Source organism: Chiloscyllium punctatum, chromosome 23 (genome assembly GCF_047496795.1).
Source record: "Chiloscyllium punctatum isolate Juve2018m chromosome 23, sChiPun1.3, whole genome shotgun sequence".
Classification (NCBI taxonomy): domain Eukaryota; kingdom Metazoa; phylum Chordata; class Chondrichthyes; order Orectolobiformes; family Hemiscylliidae; genus Chiloscyllium; species Chiloscyllium punctatum.
The window spans coordinates 53,067,530-53,083,266 of record NC_092761.1 but is presented as its reverse complement, the minus strand read 5'-3'; the positions used below and the strand labels follow the sequence as shown (position 1 = coordinate 53,083,266).

Below are 15,737 nucleotides of genomic sequence, written 5' to 3'. Positions count from 1 at the left end.
AGTGTGCCTCCATAGGGATCGGTTCTAGGTCTTTGTTTGTTGGCCAAATATGGAAATGGTATGGATGAGAATATCGAAGGGGTGATTGGTAAATTTGCAGACATCAAAATTGGTGCAAAGTGAAGAAGGTTTTCTAAGATTACAAAGGAATCTCATTCAAATGGGTCAACGTGCTGAAAAATGGCAGATGGATTTCAATTTAGATAAATGCGAGGCACTGCATTTTGGTACCACAACAGAGGCAGGACTTGTACAGTTAATGTAGGGCCTTGGGTAGTGTTGTACAACAGAGAGACCAAGGGGGTCAGGTACAGAATTCTTTGACGCATGAATCACATATAGACAGTGCAGTTAAAAAGACACTTGCCTTCATTGTTCAGTCCTTAAAAGTATAGGAGTTGAGAAGTCAAGTTGAGGTTGTACAGGACACTGGTGAGACCTTTTCTGGAGTACTGCATCCAGTTCTAGTCAGCCAGTTATAGGAATGATATTTTTAAGCTAGAGAGGGGTCAGAAGAGATTTACCAGGATATTGCCAGGCATGGAAGGTTTGAGTTATAAATAAAAACTGGAATCAATCGATTGTGATGAGGACACATTAGTCAGAGACACAGATAAACATTTCTGCGGCTGACAGCAAGCAGAATGGTGTGTTGTCTCTGGTGCCAGGATCAAGGATATCTTGGACAGGGTAAAAATGCTCTCAAAGGGGAAAGGGACGAGCAGGAGGTTGTTGCATACATTGGAAATAATGATATAGGAAGGAAAAAGGATGAGGTTCTGAAGGGACAATACAGAAAGTTAGGCAGGAATTTAAAAAGGAGGTCCTCAACGGTAGTAATATCTAGATTACTCCAGGTGGTACGAGCTACAGTAGGAACAGGAGGAATGAGCAGATGAGTGAGTGTCTGAGGAGTTGGTGCAGGGAAGAAAGGTTCATATTTTTGGATCATTGGAATTTCTTCTGGGGTAGAAGTGACCTGGACAAGAAGGACGGAGTGCACTTAAATTGGAAGGGGACTGATAGACTGGCAGGGACATTTGGTTGAGCTGTTTGGAAGGATTTAAACGAGTAAGTTTTGGGGGGCGAGGGGGGAAAAGAGAGGTGTGTTTGCACCCAGGGAACCAGTGAGAAAAGAGATCAATTGGAACTGGTACAGTTGGGAAAGGGAGCCAGTCAAAAAGTCAGGGCCGGCAGAGACAAAGCAGACAACAAGGTATGATTTGCATTTACTTCAATACAAGAGGCCTAACAGGGAAGGCAGATGAACTGAGGGAATGGTCAGGAACATGGGACTTGGAGCTCATAGCAGTTACAGAAATGTGGCTCCGGGATGGACAGGACTGGCAGCTTAATGTTTTCAGGATACAAATACAATAGGAAGGATAAAAATGGGGGTAAGCAAGGAGGGGGAGTGGCATTTTTGATAAGGAATACCATTACAGCTGTACATAGGGAGGATATTCCTGGGAATACATCAGGGAAGTTATTTGGGTGGAAGTGAAAAAGAAGAAAGGGATATCACATTACTGGGATTGTATTATACAGCCCCCCAATAGTCAGCAGGAAATTGAAAAACAAATTTGTAAGGAGATTTCAGTTATCTGTAAGAATAATACAGTGGTTATGGTAGGGGATTTTAACTTTCCAAACATAGACTGGGAGTGCCATAATGTTAAGGGTTTAGATGGAGAGGAATTTGTTAAGTGTGTACCAGAAAATATCCTGGTTCAGTATGTGGATGTACCTACTGGAGGAGGTTCAAAACTTGACTTACTCTTGGGAAATAATGCAAAGCAGGTGACCGAGGTGTCAGTGGGAGGAGCACTTTGGGGCCAGCAACCATAATTCTAATAGTTTTAAAATAGTGATGGAAAAGGATAGATTGGATCTAAAAGCTGAAGTGCTAAGTTGGAGGAAGGCCAACTTTGATGCTATTATGCAAGATCTTAGGACTTTCAAAAGTTGATTGGGGGCAGATATTCGCCGGTAAAAGGGAAGGCTGGAAGTTTGGAAGCCTTCAAAAAAAATGAGGTAACTAGAGACCAGAGATATTCTGTCAAGGTAAAAGGAAAGGCTGGTGCGTGTAGGGAATGCTGGATGACAAGCAAATCTGAGGTTTTGGCTAAGAAAAATAAGGAAGCATATGTCAGGTATAGACAGCAGAGATCGAGTGAATCCTAAGAAGAGTAAGGCAGCAGGAATATACTTAAAAGGGAAAATAAGAGGGCAAAAAGGGGACATTAGATAGCTTTGCCAAATAGGGTTAAGGAGAATCCAAAGGGATTCTACAAATTCATTATGGGTAAAAGTGTAATTAGGGAGAGAATTGGGCCTCTCAAAAGATCAAGACAGCCTATGTGTGGAACCGCAGGAGATTGGAGTGGGGCAATACAAAACAAGTATTTTGCATCAGTGTTTACTGTGGAGAAGCACATGGAAGATATAGAATGTGGGGAATCAGTCTATATTACAGAGTTGTTGGTGCTGGATGTCTTGAAACACAGAGGTAGATAAATCCCCAGGATTTGATCAAGTGTACCCTTGAACTCTGTGGGAAGCTAGGGAAATGTTTCCTTAGACCCTTGTTGAGATATTCATATTATCGACAGTCACAGGTGACGTGCTGGAAATCTGGAGGTTGGATAACGTTGTGCCACTAGTTAAGAAAGGTGGGGGAAACTATAGACCAGTGAGCCTGACGTGAGACAGATTTACATGTATTTCGAAAAGCAAGGCCAGATTAGGGATAGTCAGCATGGCTTTGTGCATGGGAAATCATGCCCCATTAACTTGATTGAGTTTTTTGAAGAAGTAACGAAGAGGATTGATCAGAGCAGAGCAGTGGACATGATCTTCATGGACCTCAGTAAGGCATTCAACAAGGATCCTTATGGTAGACTGGTTAGCAAGGTCAGGCCTCATGGAATACAGGGAGAACTAGCCACTTGGATAAACAAATGACTCAAAGGTAGAAGACAGACAGCGGTGGTGGAAGGCTGCTTTTTAGACTGGCAACCTGTGACCAGTGATGTGCCTCAAGGATCAGTGCTGGGTCCACTGCTTTTCATCATTTATAGAAAAGATTTGGACATGAACATAGGAAGTATAGTCAGTAAATTTGCAAATGATACCAAAATTGGAGGTGTAATGGACAGTGAAGAAGGTTACCTCAGAGTACAATGGAATCTTGATCCGATGGGCCAATGGGCTGAGGTGAGGCTAACTGAATTTAGTTTAGATAACTGCAAGGTGCTGCATTTTGGAAAGGTGAATCACAGCAGATTTAATGGTAAGGTCCTGGGGATACGTTGCTGAACAACAAGACCTTGGAGTGCAGGTTCATAGTTCCTTGAAAGAGGAATCGCAGGTAGATAGAATAGTGAAGATGATGTCTGGTACACTTTCTTTTGTTGGTCAGTGCATTGAGTATAGGAGTTGGGAGGTCATGTTGCTGCTGTACAGGGCATTGGTTAGGCCACTTTTGGAATATTACATGTAATTTTGGTCTCCCTCCTATCGAAAGGATATTGTGAAACTTGAAAGGATTCATAAAAGATTTACAAGGATGTTGCCAGGATTGCAGGTTTTGAGCTGTAGGTAGAGAGCAAATAGGGTGGGGCTGGTTTCCCTGGAGCATCACAGGCAGAGGGGTGACCTTAGAGTTTATAAAGTCATGAGGGGCATGGGTAAGGAAAATAGGCAAGTTATTTTCCCTGGGGGTGGGGGAATCCAGAACTAGACAGCATAAATTTAGGGTGAGGGAGGAAAGATTTAAACGGGACCTAAGGAGCAACGTTTTCACACAAAGGATGGTGCGGGTGTGGAATGAACTGTCAGAGGAAGTGGTGGAGGCTGGTACAATTACAATATTTAAAAGGCATCTTGATGGGTGTATGAATAAGGAGGATTTGGAGCGATATTGGCAAAGTGCTGGCATATGAGACAAGATTAGGTTCGGATATTTGGTTGGTATGGACAAGTTGGACCGAAGGGTCAGCTTCCATGCTGTACATCTCTATGACTGTATGAGATTGGAACATTTTTCACTGCAGCGGAGGTTTAGAGGTTTATAAAAGGGTATGGTAGTGGTGCCTTTTCCTGAGGATAGGGGATTTCAAGATTTGGTGACACAAAACTGACATTAAAGTCCAGCTCTCCTCTGGCAGAACTGCTGTCCCATGATCATCCAGAATGTAAAGATAACACCTTCACAGTTTCTTTTCTCTAATACAATCTATTACCTGAAACTCCTCTCTCAACTCCTCCACCTCCTCTCCAACAAATTCAATGAATTAATGACATCAATATCATTTGGATAGGACAATCTGATTAGCTCTCCCTGCAGCTTTACTTGCTTCTGAACCCACTAGATCAAAATTTCTCTAAGGACGCCCTCTCCCAAGTTATCAACCTAAACTCCTGCCTTTCTCTAGTTTTTCTTCTCACTTGCTTCATATCTGCTTCCCTTTTCTCATCCTTTTTTAAAATTTGTTCATTTTGTGGGATATGGGCATCACTGGCTGCATCAGCATTTCTTGCCCATCCCTAGTTGCCCTCGAGAAGGTGGTGGTGAGCTGCCTTCTTGAACCGCTGCAGCCACATGCTGAAGGTTGACCCACAATGTTGTTAGGGAGGGAATTCCAAGAATTTGACCCAGTGACAGTGAAGGAACGACGATATATTTCCAAGTCAGAATGGTGAGTGACTTGGGGAGGAACTGTCAAGTGATGCTGTTCCAATATATCTGCTGCCCTTAACCACTAGATGAAAGTGGTTGTGGTTTTGAAGGTGCTATCTGGGTATCGTTGATGAATTTCTGCAGTGCATCATGCAGATAGTACACACTGCTGCTACTGAGCATTGGTCGTGGAGGGAGTGGATGCAGTACCAATCAAGCGGACTTCTTTGTCCTGGGTGGTGTCAAGCTTCTTGAGTGCTGTTGAGGCTGCACTCATCCAAGCAAGATGGGCAGACTGAGTCAGGAGGTAGGTCACAAGCGCAATATTCTTAGCTTCTGACTTGCTCTTGAAGCCACTATGTTTATGTTGCAAGCCCAGTTGAGTTTCTGGGCAATGATAACCCCCAGGCTGTTGATATTGGAGGATTCAGTGATGGTAACATCATTGAATGCCAGGGGACTGGGATTAGATTGTCTCTTATTCCTCATGGTCATAGTCTGGGATTTGTGTGGTGCAAATGTTACTCTCCATTTGTTAGGATATTTTCCAGATCCTGTTGCATTTGAACATGGACTGCTTCAGTATCTGAGTCGTCATCAATGGTGCTGAATGTTGTGAAATCTTGAGCTTAGGAACTCCTGCAGAGATGCACTGGAGCTGAGATGACTGACCTCCAACAATCACAACTATCATTCTATGTGACAGGCATGATTCCAACCGCTGGAGAGTTTACCCATTGATACCTGGTGTGCGAAGGCTCCTCGATACCACACCTGGTCGAATGCAGCCTTGACCTCAAGGGCTGTAACTCTCATCTCACTTCTAGAATTTAGCTCTTTTGTCCACGTTTGAACCAAGACTGCAAAGACGTCCGGAGCAGAATGGTCCTGGCAAAACACAAACTGGACATCACTGACCAAGTTACTGCGGAGCAGGTGCTGCTTGATAACATTGTTAATGACACCATCCAATACTTTACTAATGATCACGAGTAGACTGATGGGGCAGATATTAGGTGGGTTGGATTTGTCCTGCTTTTTATGTACAGGACACACTTGGGCAATTTTCCATAATGTCAGGTAGATACCAGTGTTGTAAGAATATGGGAAGAGCTTGGCCAGGGGAGCAACAAATTCTGGAGCACAAGTCTTCAGTATTATCGCCAGAATGCTGTCAGGGCCCATAGCCTTTGCAGTATCCAGTGTTTCCTGATATCATCTGGAGTGAATCAAATTGGCTGAAGACTGGTATCTGTAATGCTGGCAACAACTGGAGGATGCCAAGATGTATCACCCACATGGCTTAAGACTGCTGCAAAAGCATCAGCCTTATCTTTTGCACTGATGTGCTAAACTCTTTTTTCTCCTCTCGCCCTAAACCTATGCCCTTTAGTTCTGGACTCCCCCACCCCAGGGAAAAGACTTTGTCTATTTATCCTATCCATTCCCCTCATGATTTTATAATCCTCTGTAAGGTCACCCCTCAGCCTCCGACGCTCCAGGGAAAACAGCCCTAAGCCTATTCAGCCTCTCCCTACAGCTCAAATTCTCCAAACCTGGCAACATCCTTGTAAACCGTTTCTGAACCCTTTCAAGTTTCACAGCATCTTTCCAATAGGAAGGAGACCAGAATTGCATGCAATATTCCAACAGTGGTCTAACCAATGTCCTGTACAGATGCAACATGACCTCACAACTCCTATACTCAATACTCTGACCAATAAAGGAAAGCATATCAAATGCCTTCACTATCCTATCTACCTGTGACTTCTTTCAAGGAACTATGAATCTGTACTCCAAGGGTCTCTTTGTTCAGCAACAATGCGTTACCATTAAGTGTATAAGTCCTGCCCTGATTTGCTTTCTCAAAATGCAGCACCTCACATTTATATAAAATAAACTCCATCTGCCACACCACAGCCCAATGGCCCATTTGATCAAGATCCCCTTGTACTCTGAGGTAGCCTTCTTCGCTGTCCACTACACCTTCAATTTTGCTGCCATCTGCAAATTTACTAACGATACCTCCAACGTTCACATCAAAATCATTTATCTAATTGACAAAAGGTAGCGAACCTAGCACCGATCGTTGTGGCACACTGCTGGTCACAGACCACCAGTCTGAAAAGCAAACCTCCATCACCACAGTCAGTCTTCTGCCTTTGAGCCAGTTCTGCTAGAGTGTTTTGAGAAGATTTGTAGCTCAGGTCGAGGTTCTGGATGTAAAGTTTGCTCGTTGAGCTGGAAGGTTCGTTTTCAGATGTTTCATCACCATACTAGGTAACATCATCAGTAAGCCTCCAATGAAGCACTGCTGTTAGTGTTCTGTATCCAAATGGCTAGTTCTCCCGGTATTCCATGCGACCTAACCTTGCTAACCAATCTTCCATGGGGAACCTTGTCGAACGCCTTACTAAGATTCACATAGATCATGTCCACCGCCCTGCCCTCATCAATCCTCTGACATCTTCAAAAACTCAACTAAGTCCGTGAGATATGATTTCCCATGCACAAAACCATGGTGACAATCCCTAATCAGTCCTTGCCTTTCCAAGTAAGTGTACACCCTAGCCCTCAGATTCCCTGCAACAACCTGCCCACCACCAATGTCAGGGTCATCAGTCTATAGTTCCTTGCCTTTTCCTTGTCACATTTCTTAAATAGTGGCACCACATTAGCCAACCTCCAGTCTTCCTGCACCTCACCTGTGACTATCAATGACACAAATATTTCACCAAGGGGCCCAGCAAATACTTCCCTAGCTTCCCACAGAGTTCTAGGGTACACCAGATCAGGGCCTGGGGATTTATCCACTTTTATGTGTTTCAAGACATGCAGCATCTGTAATATGGACATTTTTCAAGATGTCACCATCTATTTCCCCACATTCTGTATCTTTCATGTCCTTCTCCACAGTAAACATTGATGCAAGATACTCATTTAGTATCTCCTCCGTCTCCTGCGGCTCCACACAAACACTGCTTTGCTGATCAGTGAGGGGCCTTACTCTCTCCCTAGTTACCCTTTTGTCCTTAATATATTTGTAAAAACCTTTTGGATTATCCTAAACCCTATTTTCCAAAATGATCTCATGTCCCTTTTCTGCCCTCCTGATTTCCCCCTTAAAAATACTGCCTTTATACTCTAAGGATTCACTCAATCTATCCTGTCTATACCTGATATATGCTTCCTTCTTTTTCTTAACCAAAACCTCAATTTCTGTAGTCAACCAGCATTTCCTACACCTACTACCCTTACCTTTCACCCTGACACCCTGACACCCTGACTGTCTCTGGACTTTCGTTGTCTCATTTCTGAAGGTTTCCCATTTTCCAGCCGTCCCTTTACCTGCGAACATCTGCCCCCAGTCAGCTTTTGAAGTTTTTTTGTCTAATACTGTCAAAATTAGCCTTCAATTCAGAACTTCAACTCTGAGATCCAGTCTATCCTTTTCCATCACGATTTTAAAACTAATAGAATTATGGTTGCTGGCCCCAAAGTGCTCCCCCACTGACACCTCGGTCACTTGCCCTTCCCAAGAGTAGGTCACCTTCTCTAGTAGGAACATCCACATACTGAATCAGGAAATTTTCTGACACACAAGTAACAAATTCCTCTCCATCTAAACCCCCCCCCCCCCCCCCCCCCAACACTATGGCAGTCCCAGTCTATGTTTGGAAAGTTAAAATCCCCTACCCTAACCACTGTATTATTCTTACAGATAACTGAAATCTCCTTACAAATTAGTTTTTCAATTTCCTACTGACTATTGGGGGGCTGTATAATATAATCCCAGTAACGTGTTATCCCTTCCTTCTTTTTCACTTCCACCCAAATAACTTTCCTGATGTATTGCCAGGAATATCCTCCCTCAGTACAGAAGTAATGCTATCCCTTACCAAAAATGCCTGACCCCCTCCTCTCTTGCCCCTCTTTCTATCCTTCCATAGCATTTGTATCCTGGAACATTAAGCTGCCAGTCCTACCCATCCCTGAACCACATTTCTGCAACTGCTATGATATCCCAGTCCCATGTTCCTGACTATGCACTGAGTTCATCTGCCTTCCCGGTTAAGCCTCTTGCACTGAAGTAAATGCAGTTTAATTTATCAGCCTAACCTTGTTCTCTGCTTTGTTTCTTCCTGCCCTGACTGTTTGACTCGCTCCTTTTCTTAACTGTACCAGTCTCAGACTGATCTCTATCTCCCTGGGTCCCACCCACCCAACCTTACTAGTTTAAATCCACTCAAGCAGCTCTAGCAAATGTCTCTGCCAGTACATTAGTTCCCTTCCAATTCAGGTGCAATCCATCCTTTTGCACAGGTCACTTCTACCTCAGAAGAAATTCCAATGATCCAAAAATGTGAACCCTTCTGCCATGCACCAGCTCCTCAGCCACAAATTCATCTGCTCTATCCTCCTATACCTACCCTCACTAGCTCGTAACACCGTGAGTAATCCTGATATTACTACCCCCCGAGGTCCTCCTTTTTAAATTCTTGCCTAACTTTCTATATTCTCCCTTAGAATCTCATCCTCTGCCCTTCCTATGTCATTGGTTTCAATGTGTACAATAACCGCCTGCTGGTCCCTCTCACTTTTGAGAATATTCTGCATCCTCTCTGATACATCCTTGATCGTGGCACCATGGAGGCAACACACCATTCTGAGCTTTCGCTGCTGGCTGCAGATACATCTGCCTGTGCCTCTGACTAGAGAGTCTCCTATCACAATCGATAATTTGGAACCCTCCATACCCCCCTCATTACATTACAGTCTGTCTTGACATTAGAAACTTGGCTGTTCATGCTATATTCCCGAGAGACCGTCACCCCCTAAATTTTCCACATTAGCATACTTGTTTGTATTGAGGATAGCCACAGAAGACTCCTGCACTACCTGCCTACATCTATTATCTTTCCTGGAGTTAACCTATCTATCTGACTGTATCTGCGGCTTCCTGTAACTGCCATCCATTACACCCCCTTGCTCTTGTAAACTCCTTATTGTCTCTAACTGTCACTTCAACTGGTCCAATCGATCTGATAGGATATGCAATCAAACACACCTACTGCAGACATAATCCTCAGTAACATGTAAACTCACCTTGAACTCTCACATCTGAAGAGATGAGCATATCACTTTACCTCATGAACAAGCGGTGCTCTGAAAGCTTATGCTTCCAAATAAACCTGTTGGACTGTAACCTGGTGTTGTGTGATTTTTCACTTTGAAAACTCTACTAAAGGCCATTTTTGCTCTTTCACAATCTACAGACCCAGAAAATAGCACAGTTTTATTGCTCTAAAAACACACTGCTCCGGGCTAACTTAATACATATGGCTTATATTTTACAAATCTAATCAAGAGACAGATCTCAATAAAACATATAGTCAAGAAAGAACCCACTCTAATCTTTACTGTAGATATACAGCAAGGCTACACTTAAAAATTATTCACTTATCTGCTCCTGTGCTGTGAGCTCTCCAACACAGGTTCCTCCAAGATCAGTTGCGAATTTGACTGTTTGTTAAGTTTTCCTAGACATGCTCTGACATCCAGAGATACCATGAATTCAAAAGGCAAGGCAGTAACTGTGCAGATTCACAGCTGTGCCAGTTGTCTGTCTGTCTCTGTCTCTCTCTCTCTCTCTCTCTTCACTGTCCATGTGCTTCCTATTGTCGGCCTTTCTCCCTTTTAAAAAGTGCCGTTATTTTGACTTTTCTCTCCAAAGTTCCAAACCAATGCAACAGCATATAAAACAGTTTCACCAGCAATTTCTGTTTTGTTGTGAACAGATAATATATTTGTTTAAGCAGGGTGACAGGGATAATCCAGGAAATTACAGGCCAATGAGAAATTATTGCAGAAGATTCTCAGTACATTTGGAAAATAATGGATTTATTGGGAATTTTCAGCATGTTTTTGTCAGGGGAAGCCTCAAATTCGATTGAGGCTTTTGAAGTAGTAAGGAAGACTATTGATTAGGGTGGGACAGTGAATATTGCCTACATGGATTTTACTAAAGTATTCGATTTGGTCCCTCATGGTAGGCTGGTCCAGAAGTTACATGGGATCCAAGGTGAGTTGGTAATTTGGATACAAAATTAGCTTGTTAGAAGACAGAGGCTAGTTGTGGAGTGTTTTTCTGTCTGGACGTCTGTGAGCTGTGGTGTCACAGAACATAGAACAATATAGCACACAAACAGGCCCTTCAACCCAACATGTTTGCACTGATGACGATGCCATTTTAAACTAATCCCATCTGCCTGCAACATGGTCCATATCACTCTACTCCCATCTGTTTATGTAAATGCCTTTTAAACTTTGCTATCAGCATCTACATCCACCAGGCAGCACGGCGGCACAGTGATTAGCACTGCTGCCTCACAGCGCCAGTGACCCGGGTTCAATTTCCGCCTCAGGGAATGTGGAGTTTGCACATTCTTCCAGTGTCTGCGTGTGTTTCCTCCAGTTTCCTCCCACAATCTAAAAATTAGGTGAACTGGCCATGCTAAATTGCCCGTAGTGTTAGGTGAAGTGGTAAATGTAGGGGAATGGGTCTGGGTGGGTTGCACTTCAATGGGTTGGTGTGGACCTGTTGGGCCGAAGGGCCAGTTTCCACACTGTAAGTAATTTAATCTAAGTGCCCCTGGCAGTGTGTTCAAATACCTACCACCCTGTGTAAAATAAACTGGTCTTGCACATCTTTTTTAAACTTTCCCCTTTCTCACCCTAAACCTATGTCCTCTCATGTGTGGCATTTCCACATTGGGAAAAAGATTTGACGATCCACCTTATCCAGGCGTTTTAAGTTTGTACAGAATACTTCTAACCATTGCCTGCTCAGCCTCTTCAACTCTAGGACAAACAATCCAAGTTTGTCCAACCTCACCTGATAGCTAATACACTTCAATCCAGGCAAGATGTTGTTTAACCTCTTTTGAACCCTCTCCAAAGCCTGCACTACCTCCTACATTGCGGCAAACAGAACTGCGCACAATACTTCAAATACGACCCAACGGAAGTTTTACACAGTTGCAAATCTGTGTCCCACAAGGATTAGTGCTGCGAGTTCTGTTTTTTTCCACATATAAATGATTTGGATGAAAAGGTAGATGATTTGATTAATAAATTTGCAGATGATAAAAATTTGTGGTTTTGCAAATAGCGAGGAAGGTAATCAAAAGATACAGCAGGATATAAATCAGTTGAAAAGTTGGGCAAAGAAATGGCCAATGGAGTTTAATCCGAACAAGTGTGAGGTGATGCGTAATGGGAGATCAACTGCAAGAGCAAAGCATACAGTAAATGGCACTGAGAAGCACTAATATAACAGTGATCTTGGGGTGCAAACCCACTGCTCCCAGAAAGTGGCAACATAAGTGGATAAGGTGGTAAAGAAGTTGTGTTGCATGCTCGTCTTCATAGGTTGGGGCGCCGAATATTAAAAGATGGCAAGTCATGTTGCAGCTGCATAAAAGTTTAGTTATGCCACTTTTGTGCAGTTCTGGTTGCCACACTGTAGGAACAATATGGAGTTTTGGAAAGGGCGTAAAAGAGATTAACCAGGATGTTGCGTGGATTGGAGTGCATTAGCTATAAGGAGAGGTTAGAGATTGTGTTAGAGCATTGGAAGGGGCAACCTGGTAGAAGTATGTAACTTTATGACAGCCATGAATAAGATGGATAATTGGATAGTGCAATCAGGTGTGGTGGTAGAAGCAGATAAGATAGCAATGTTTAAAGGGTGTTTTGACAAACACACAAACAGGCAGGGAAATACAGGATACAGATCATGTGCAGGCAGATGGAATTAGTTTAGAATGGCATCATGGTCACCACAAAGACAGTGGGCCAAAGGCCTGCTCCTGTTCTATATTCAATGCTCTATATTAGCTTTCAGTGTGGACAGGCAGAGGAAAAGCAGAGCAGACAGGCAGAGGAAAAGCAGAGATTCTTTGACATTTAAAATATGTACACCAAAACTACATATTAAAAAAAACTGAGGAAAGACATTTTTGAAAAGAGGACTGCAACACTGAAAGGTGCTTGCAACTGACAAAGAACAATTCGCAACGTGTTAGCACTTTAACCACAGTAGTCCCCCAACCCCGTACCCTCAGAGGATACATTCTTAAACCTACCACGGAAACCTGAAACCGCAGATAGGAGCAGACCCTTCATTTAAATAGGAAATTTACCTTCCCAGCAGCCCCCGTCCCTGGTTCCAGAAGGTTCCTAATAATACATTTGGGTACACAGTAAACCACGGGTAACTGAAACTGTAGAAAGTGATTCCGTGGATACAAGGGTGGCCCTATACTATATCAGAGAAATTAAAGGCAACATTAGCAAAGACTGGAGTGACAGCTTCCGAAACTCCAGTTCACGGAGGGCTCAGTCAGTAGCATTAATCCAAGTACTAAACTATATATTTCACCTATCCAGCATGGACTGTGTAAGATGTGAAAGCTTTGGAATTAGAATACTGATACATTCAATGCCATACAGATTGCCAAAATCAGCTAAGAAAAAAATTACATAGCATCTTAGGACATCCCAAAAATGCTTTAGAGTCAATTAAGCACTTCTGAAAAGTAATCACCAATTTGTCGAAGCTCCCAATAACAACATAATACTAAGCAAATGCCTGTTTCAATAACCTTGTTTGAGGAATAAATATTGCTCAGCAGACAGAGGGAAACCTCAAATGCTCTGTTTCATGGAGTGCTCATGGTATGAAAACAAATTCTCTGAAATAGGGAACAGCATTTTAATTAACATCTTTGATTAACTTGACATCACCAACAGGACAGCAATTCCTTAGTACTGCAATATGTTTTCAGCCAAAATCTTAATAGTATGGACGTTAAGCCAAAAGCCTTTGAAGACATGAGTGCATGACTACTTAGCCAATTTCTTGATTAGAGTGGTGCTGGAAAAGCACAGCTGATGAAGGGCTTTTACCCAAAATGTTGATTTTCCTGCTCCTTGGATGCTGTCTGAACTGCTGTGCTTTTCCAGCACCACTCTAATCCAGAATCTGGTTTCCAGCATCTGCAGTCATTGTTTTTACCTACTTAGCCAATTTCGTTAACTCCAACATACAAATAGGAAAAACCAGGAGTGAACATAAAGATTTTAAAATACTTCAGAAATTCTGCAGAGAACACAAACTTCATAGAATACTTCTATAAACTCGTAATCACAGAGCATTGAATATCCTACTTATATAGCATACTCTAGTGACAATAATATCAACAAGATGATGGTCATAACACAAGAAACTTAGTGATTTCTGCTCACACTGCCAGAAGCAACATAACAGCAATGATTATAAGGGATATGAAATCTCTCACACAGAGTCGTTGGCTACCGTCAATCTGAGCTGACATTTCTGGGCCCTATCTCCACCTTGCGCTTACTCTTTGCCCCCCACCCTATGTACCAACCTTTTCCCAGTTACAATCTGAGGAAGGGTCACTGGACCTGAAACATCCTCTCCATGGATGCTGCCCAGACCTGTGGTTTTCCAGCAATTTCTGTTTTTGAGGGCCCCCTTTGCCAAATGGGCATATCTCATCTTCACATTAGTGACAGTGCATGAAAAGATGACAATTGGTCTCTCCTCTCCATTGGGTATACAACAGCACTGTCATAATTCCACAGGGTAAGGTATCACATGCCAACTGCAAGGATAACTTACGATCAAAGTGAACCAAGACGTCTACCTTCTGGTGTGCCTAACTGACAGTAAAGAATGCTTGGTCACAGTCAGGGCTCCATCACTAAGACCAACCTTTGTTTTTGTTTTGCTCATAACCCATGGGCTTACAGCAGTTTAAGTGTCTCCTTCGGATTTCTCAAATGCTCTTCCTCTGTGGTGCTGTTGATCCAGATATTAAGGTAGCACTGTGCCCATTTAGTACACTTCAGATTTGGTCCAGGGCCTCTGAACTAAGGTTGAGCCTGACATGATCCTAAACACAAGCCTTATACAGCAAAACCACTTCCAATGACTCATTATAGTCAGCAGGTGTTGGATCTGCAGATAGGTCTACAAACGACACACCTTTTTTGAATTTTTGTCCTATGTCAGACCGGTGAACAGATCTTTGATCCAGGGCAGTAAGTATGATCAAGAGCAATAGGTATTTATCCGCACCAACCCCAGGTTTAACAATTGAAGTCACTACAGAATCAGATGAATCCCTCTGTTTGCAGTAGTTTGCAGTGGCATTCATGATTTGGAGATGTTGGTGTTGGACTGGACTATACAAATCACACAATACTAGGATATAGTCCAACAGGTTTATTTGGAAGCACTAGCTTTCAGAGTGCTACTCCTTCATCAGGGGATTGTGGAGAATAAGATTGTAAGACACAGAATTTATAGCAAAAGTTGATGTAACTGAAATTATATTACTGAAAAAGACTTGGATTGTTTGTTAAGTCTCTCATCCTTTAGAATGACCATGTTGGTTTCAGTTCTTTCGTATGTAAATCACAAAACTTTTTTTAAAAAAGTTACATTCTCAAGTGAGTTTTAATAATTGTTGGACTATAACCTTGTGATTCTTGACTTCAATGGTATTATCACTGGATTTTAATTCAGAGATCCTGGAAATATCCTAGGGACCAAGGTTCGAGTACCACCACAGCAGATGGTGGAATTTGAATTCAATAAAAGTCTAGAATTAATAGTCTAATGACGACCATGAAATCGTTGTCAATTGTTTGATAAACACAAAAATGACTCACTTATGTTATTTAGGGAAGGAAACTGGCATCCTTACCTGGTCTAGCCTACATGTGACTCCAAATCTACAGCAAGGTTGACTTTTAACTGCCCTCCGAGATTGGCAATAAATACTGGTCTAGCTAGCGACGCTGTCATCTCATGAATAAATAAATAAATATGACCAAGGCTGCCCAATCACTGGTCATCACTGGCTTGAGTATACCAAAGTACACCAGCCTCAATAGTTCTGCCTGTACTTTTGTACAGATATGCATGGCAATATCCAATGTGGTTTTAAGATAGAGATTTAAG

At 42.6% G+C, this 15,737-nt stretch overlaps 1 protein-coding gene across 5 annotated transcripts in view; it reads right to left on the bottom strand.

Moving 5' to 3' along the window:
- The window catches only part of arhgap32b (Rho GTPase activating protein 32b), a 572,293-nt gene that overhangs the window by 345,693 nt on the left and 210,863 nt on the right, over positions 1–15,737 (bottom strand). The window contains exon 4 of one of the 5 annotated variants that reach the window (XM_072593008.1): positions 5,426–5,569. The exons of the other annotated variants lie outside the window; for them this stretch is intronic. The gene's annotated coding sequence lies outside the window, so the exon portion shown is untranslated. The remainder of the gene's footprint in view (positions 1–5,425; positions 5,570–15,737) is intronic. 5 annotated transcript variants of the gene reach the window in all.